At 39.1% G+C, this 6,000-nt stretch overlaps 1 protein-coding gene across 2 annotated transcripts in view; it reads left to right on the top strand.

Moving 5' to 3' along the window:
* Window positions 1-419: 419 nt before the first annotated feature.
* znf462 (zinc finger protein 462) overlaps window positions 420-6,000 on the top strand; it is a 37,866-nt gene continuing 32,285 nt past the window's right edge. For both annotated transcript variants that reach the window (XM_062553892.1, XM_062553891.1), the window contains exon 1: window positions 420-622. The gene's annotated coding sequence lies outside the window, so the exon portion shown is untranslated. The remainder of the gene's footprint in view (window positions 623-6,000) is intronic.

Here is a 6,000-nt window from a genome sequence, read left to right as displayed (position 1 = left end):
TGTGACCCATAAACTTCATGACAATTAAGCTAATGTGACAAACGTAAAGCGAAAGGCTACAGCCATTAGGCCGGTAATACATATGCTAATATCAGGCCTGCATGTTTAGGCTGATGAGCTAGTTCTCTTCAGTTTTGGTGCTATCAGGCTGAATTCAACCAGGGCCATGGTGTTCCAATCGCGCGCCCGTTGTTGGAATGTTCAGGGCTACTGAACTCAAAATAACCCCAAAATGACGTAGACGTATGGATAATATGCCATATCTAGCATTATCCAGTCAGCCTGAATCAGTTCCATAGCGACGCTGGTAAATTTCCCTCTAACAAGAATGAGTGGGTTTTGGGAAACATACCACGCTGACCATCCTGCTGCGCTGTCGTCTCATCGCAAACTCTTGTGCACCCTCTGGTGCTTGCTAGTCTCCAAAACTTCTTTGTGTTGCCTGCTTTGCAGATTGTCTTCCTTGTCTCTGTGGTTGCTCATTATTCAGAGACAGACGGATCTCAGGTCATCTGCAGCTGCAGCACAAGAGAAGCAGGAAAGATGGCGATCATCCACTAGACCGGGCACACGCATGAGACACGGAACAACTTTTAAGAAGGTCGTTTTTCTGGACGAACCCGTGAGTAAAACTGATTTCCTTGAACATGAAGACCACAGCTTGGTTAATGGTCCAGAAGCAACATCGTAGTCAAGGCTAGACAGAATAATTTGGAGAGCGCCGCGTGAATGACCTGGAAACAGCTTTTTCTCGTTTTCTCTTAGTTGTAGAACCAACCGGTCGGGTGTGACTGTGAAAGCGGTTGAAAGAATATGGTGAGAATGTCCTGAAACTGGCACCCAAATATAGGCTACCAAGTCAACTCGGCTGTGTTCTTATACTCCACCGACCTTCCATTTGTAGGCTATCTAGACATCTCGTTCTGTTGTTAGTGGACTGGGACTCGGAAATGAACATAGGAAGGGTTTATATTGAGTTTGTTAACACAAATTGCAATTTAAAAGCATTCTTTTGGCTGGTCTGATCATGGATTTAGCTCTCGACCCTCTTGCTGCTAGGCTGTGCTCGCTTGGAGAAGAAGCCATTGCACGGTTTGTTCTCCACTAGCGCTAGAGCTATGGGAGCTGAGCCTCCATTAGCGACGGTCTGGCTGGCATAGCCTCTGGTCCACGTCCAGACCCATAGGAAAAAAACCTTCCATTTTTTACTCTCTGTGCTTTGTTAAAATCTAGTTTGATGGATTTTAATATGCTCTGTGGGAATATAAGCATCTTACAGGGGGGACACGCGAGTTATTTTCCAAGTCACTTATTGTATTCTTCCCTCCTTTGCTCCCACTTGCCATCGCTGTTGAATGTGTGTGTGTGTGTGTGTGTGTGTGTGTGTGTGTGTGTGTGTGTGTGTGCATGCGCGACTGTGCTGTCAGTGCTCTGAAGTCAGGTATGTCATTGTGGGCTTCACCATAAAATGGAGGAAGGCAGATAGTCTCACAGGAACGAGCCAGGAGGCAGACTAGATCTCGTTGGCTACGCAGGAACAAAGGTGGACTCTTCTAGCGTGGTTTGCACCGGCTATTCGGAAGATCTGCATGAGAGTGAAAGCTGCCTTTTATGTAGCCTACAGCTGTTACCGGAGCTGCCTATTTGAATTTAGCATTCATTTTGGGATAAAACGGTGTTGTATTTTGAAACAGTTTTGGTATTCTTGTCTTCTCCCAGAAAGCCATATTTTCTTAACTCTTCTTGTGGAACACGGGGGGCGTTAGGGCTCGATGGACTGTCACATTGGAAGACTCTGAGACAGACTGGTGATTAGCGGAACATGGAGGTCGGAATTCTGTAGTAAATAATGCAGCGAGAAAGTCGGCAGGTTGTTAATGTTCTACTAAGTGGCCCCCACTTACCAACGAGGTTAACTCCAGGAAGAAGTTTTCAAGTTCCTCTGCCTCTTGCGCATTTAAACACGCAGCTAAAAATAGATTTTGTTTAGTCTCAAAAGGTTTTACTGTCAATATCTGTTTCACAGATGACATGATCACCTATCTTTATTTTAATTAACAGTACTGAAATGATACAAAAAAATAGTTTTTTTTTTTTTACGTAGAATGGCCTACTGTATGTCAAAACCATTAAGATGCACTGAATGACAACTAGCCTACTATTCGTTGACATTAAAACATATTATTAAAACATACTTGAGTAGGCCTAGTGTCTAATTTTCAACGTTTTTTTTTTTTTGTACATGTACTTTTGTCAATGTAGTGTACTTTATAGGCTAGACATTCTGCTTAAGGTCACCTCATGGGGAAATGCCAGATTCCTCCTCCCTTGCAGTGTGTTTGCATGAGCTTGCTTGTTTCTGCAACTCCAGCCACTGTGGAATCTTGCTGACAGGGAGACAGCGCTAGACACTCACTCTGCGACAACTCCAAGCTAGGAACATTTAAAATGGTGCCGCTGCTTGCTTGTCAAGCCAAACAGGTCTCTTGTGGTCAGTTGTCCTTTTTGTGGTGGCATTGCTTGATTGTGTTTATTTTAGCCGTGCTGCAATCAAAGTTTAAAAGTTACCTTGGATGTTAAGTTTTCTATGTTTGAAGTACCTTTAAGCATGCTCCTATCAGTTTGAATGTATCTCCTCCATGAGGGCACTGACACATTTTGCTGTTGTTTCATTTGGTTATGTTCATTTTATGCACTTAGTCATCCTGCAGGTTCTGTTTGATTTTACTTTCCTTTAAAGGCTGTGTCCTACACTGTCATTTCTGAATAGGCCCACTCTGAAGGTTTCCAACAGTAATTCTTGATACTGTAATTTAGTTGCTGTCAATTCAATTTTCTTTCCAGTAGCTATATTTTCATATTTTCAAAAACATGGATGACATTACTTAACAAAAGTGTTTTATTTTTAAATTGTCTGGAAATTTGGTCAGCTGGAAGTCAGTGTTGACTTAATTTGAAATGTCCTGTGGAAACAGGGAGATTACCGTATTAGAGGATTTATTTCTTACATATTTCAAGTTATTTAGTGACTTTCTTAATTTTCCTCATCTTCAGGTGAAGGCACAAATAGCAGATGTCATAGAGAATAGAGGCTTGTTCTGGTACATTACAGAAACTACAAAGTAGAACATTAAGTTAAAGAAGATTATTTATTATTTACTAATTTTATGATGAACGATATTGGGACAATACATTACTGCATTACTTGAGTACCATTATACATTTGGTTGAGTTGGGTTGAGATTCTTTTGGTTACCAACATGACATGTGAATTGTTTCTCCTATGTGATTGCATTTCTTCAGCATTGCTCTAGTAAAGTTCTTGAAGCACTAAATAGCCAGTAAATCTCTTCATATTATATTTTACTATAGTGTTTTAGTATTTCACATGTCAATGTCACATTTTACCTTTCAGTGACAAAATGTAAGCCTCAGTCTTCTGGCAAGTTTTGTCTGGACTTCTGGTAGTGTTGTAAAGGTATTATAAAGTGTATCTTCAAACAGTATTTGTACATAGATACATTTGTAGATACATTTGTACATGGGTATAGGGTGTCCTATCCCATAAGTCAAGGAAATGGGCTTTTGTGGATAAAATGCTGAAAGGCTGGCATATGCTGTAGCTCATGTTGAATGTTGCCTAATGGCTGTACCTGCATTAACAAATGTAAGACACATCAGAGTTGTGCCTGCAAACCATGATGATGTATGTTGTTATGCAGTTGCCCTAAGTTTGCGACCCTAAGCTAACAAGGCTGCATATGATAATCAGTCTGGCACTGTTTACCACACCACATTATTCCTGTGTAAACATACTTATTTCACAGTCTACACAGTTGAATTATATAATGCATGAAGGAAATGTGATTGTCACCTAAGCAGTTTTAAAAGTACTTTGAGTATGCAGGCTAGTACAATGTTATCCAAATTCTTATTAGAACAGAAAATGTCTGGAATGATGTTCACTAAAAAGGTTGTAATCACTTCACACTGTTCTCAAATTATGGGCCACAATCAAAGTAATGCTAATGGATATAACACGCTGATAACACGCAAACGTGAATATGTGTATTAAAATGGAAACACCCATCTTTAATTGTTCATTAGGGTCATTATTTCATTTGAGGACAATATGTTGTTTGATTCATTTTCATGTTCAGTGTTGCAAAACTGTTTCAAGGTAGAATTGTCCCTTTTGGAGGGACATCTTAGTAGCCTAATGCAAGAGCAAGGACCTTCACTTGGTTCATTGTCCTGCCTGTTTTGGGAAAGTTTTTATGATAGAATGAAAGCATCCATCTTGATGGAGTATTCAAGGGAAATTGCTTTAATGGACATCTTGACACAAAAGCGGAGAAGGAAAGTTGAAGGTGGTGGTGTCCTATGCTGTACCTGGGGCTATTCACACACAATACCCTACTGCAATGCTCCAGTAGCTTCATTCACAAAGTAAGGCAGTTGCTTATGGGGAATTCTGCAATGGCACTCTCTGACAATCTGAGTTTGATTAAAATAATATGAATATATGTTGTAAATATTGCAGTCCTACAATAGGACCCCTCTCCCCCCCAAGCACATACAACATACGTTTAAATATGTAAAAGGTTTAAATTCACAATTCAATTCAATTTCATTGCTCCTTTGTGCATGTCTCAATGAAGTTTGAACATTTTAAAAGATTTTAAAGATTTTCTCAAAAGTTGTTGCTCTACACTTATAGTAACTTATCATATAAAACTTATAATATTGTCAAGCAAATTTAAAATGTATAGGGACAGACAGGGACTGAATTCTATAGGTCAGAGACCTGGAAGAAGATGGAGGTATAGGCTAAGGCATTGACAGGCATTTTTATAATGTTTCACACTGATAGAGGTAGACAGAGAGGTTGTTATATTGATGGGGATCTTAATGTGACCAAGGCAGTATTTTAAGCTAGTTGGTGGCAAAACATGAGGTTTACTTTAAAGTTTCTCTCATGCCTAATAAGCTTATTGTACAGCCTTAGGTGTCAGAGGGTTTAAGCATTTTAACTTAATATTTGAAGTTGAAAATGTGGATATAGAAAGGATCTATAAATGGGGCCCAGTTGAAAAAGGCTGGAGTTTACTTTTGAACTAAAGGAAACACAATCAGTATTTTCAAAAAAGATGAGTTCAAAATGTAACTGTAAAATCAACACTGATCAATAAAACCCTCACACATTGTCCCTATCTCCTACAAAATGAAGCCTGCCTGTTCAGTTCAACAGGTGCATTAGCTAAATTAAATATTGCGTATCCGCAGTTTGTGTCCTACAGATGCATTTGGATTAACTGTGATCTACCGATTATTGATGTTAACACAAAGACAAACTGTAAATTAATTTAAAAAAGACAGAAATGCACAGTTGTTATACTTAAGTGTCTTCTACTTATGAGAAGCATGGCCATTATTGTTTTGCAAAAAACAACTATCATTAGTAAATTACATTACTAAAATATTCTTTCAGATTGTTATCTTGAAAAAGTATTCCTTCCTTTGTTCTTAAAAGTGAGAACAGAATAGAATGCCATATTAATGGTGCAGTCAGGGATTTCGCGGGAAGTCACATTTGTTTGTGTTTATGTTGACTTTCATTAGCAGATACTTTTGTGCAAAAACATATATGTTACATTTTAACCAAGGACCAAACAACATACTTGAATGGTACCAGCATTCTCAAAGAAATGACATGCAGGGTTTCATTTTTGTTTTGGGGAAGGGTGCTCCCGCTTTGTTTGTTACCAGTTTTCAGAGCTGGGCTGCCTACAGAGACCAAGGTTTTTTATGATGTACAGTAATCACGGAGTGAACAGCTAGTGGTCGTGAGGAGATGTTTGCTGAATGTGACAAAAATGTTACGGGCTAGAAATCGTGTAAAATCCCTGATCCATGCCTTAAACTTGCTGCACTTTTGCACATATGTTGGCATTGGGTGATTACATCAAAAGGGTGTCTGTCTCATTTTGTCTGCTAAAC

The sequence above is a fragment of the Sardina pilchardus genome, chromosome 14, assembly GCF_963854185.1.
Source record: "Sardina pilchardus chromosome 14, fSarPil1.1, whole genome shotgun sequence".
In the NCBI taxonomy this organism is placed as follows: Eukaryota; Metazoa; Chordata; class Actinopteri; order Clupeiformes; family Clupeidae; genus Sardina; species Sardina pilchardus.
This window is presented reverse-complemented; position numbering and strand designations above follow the sequence as displayed.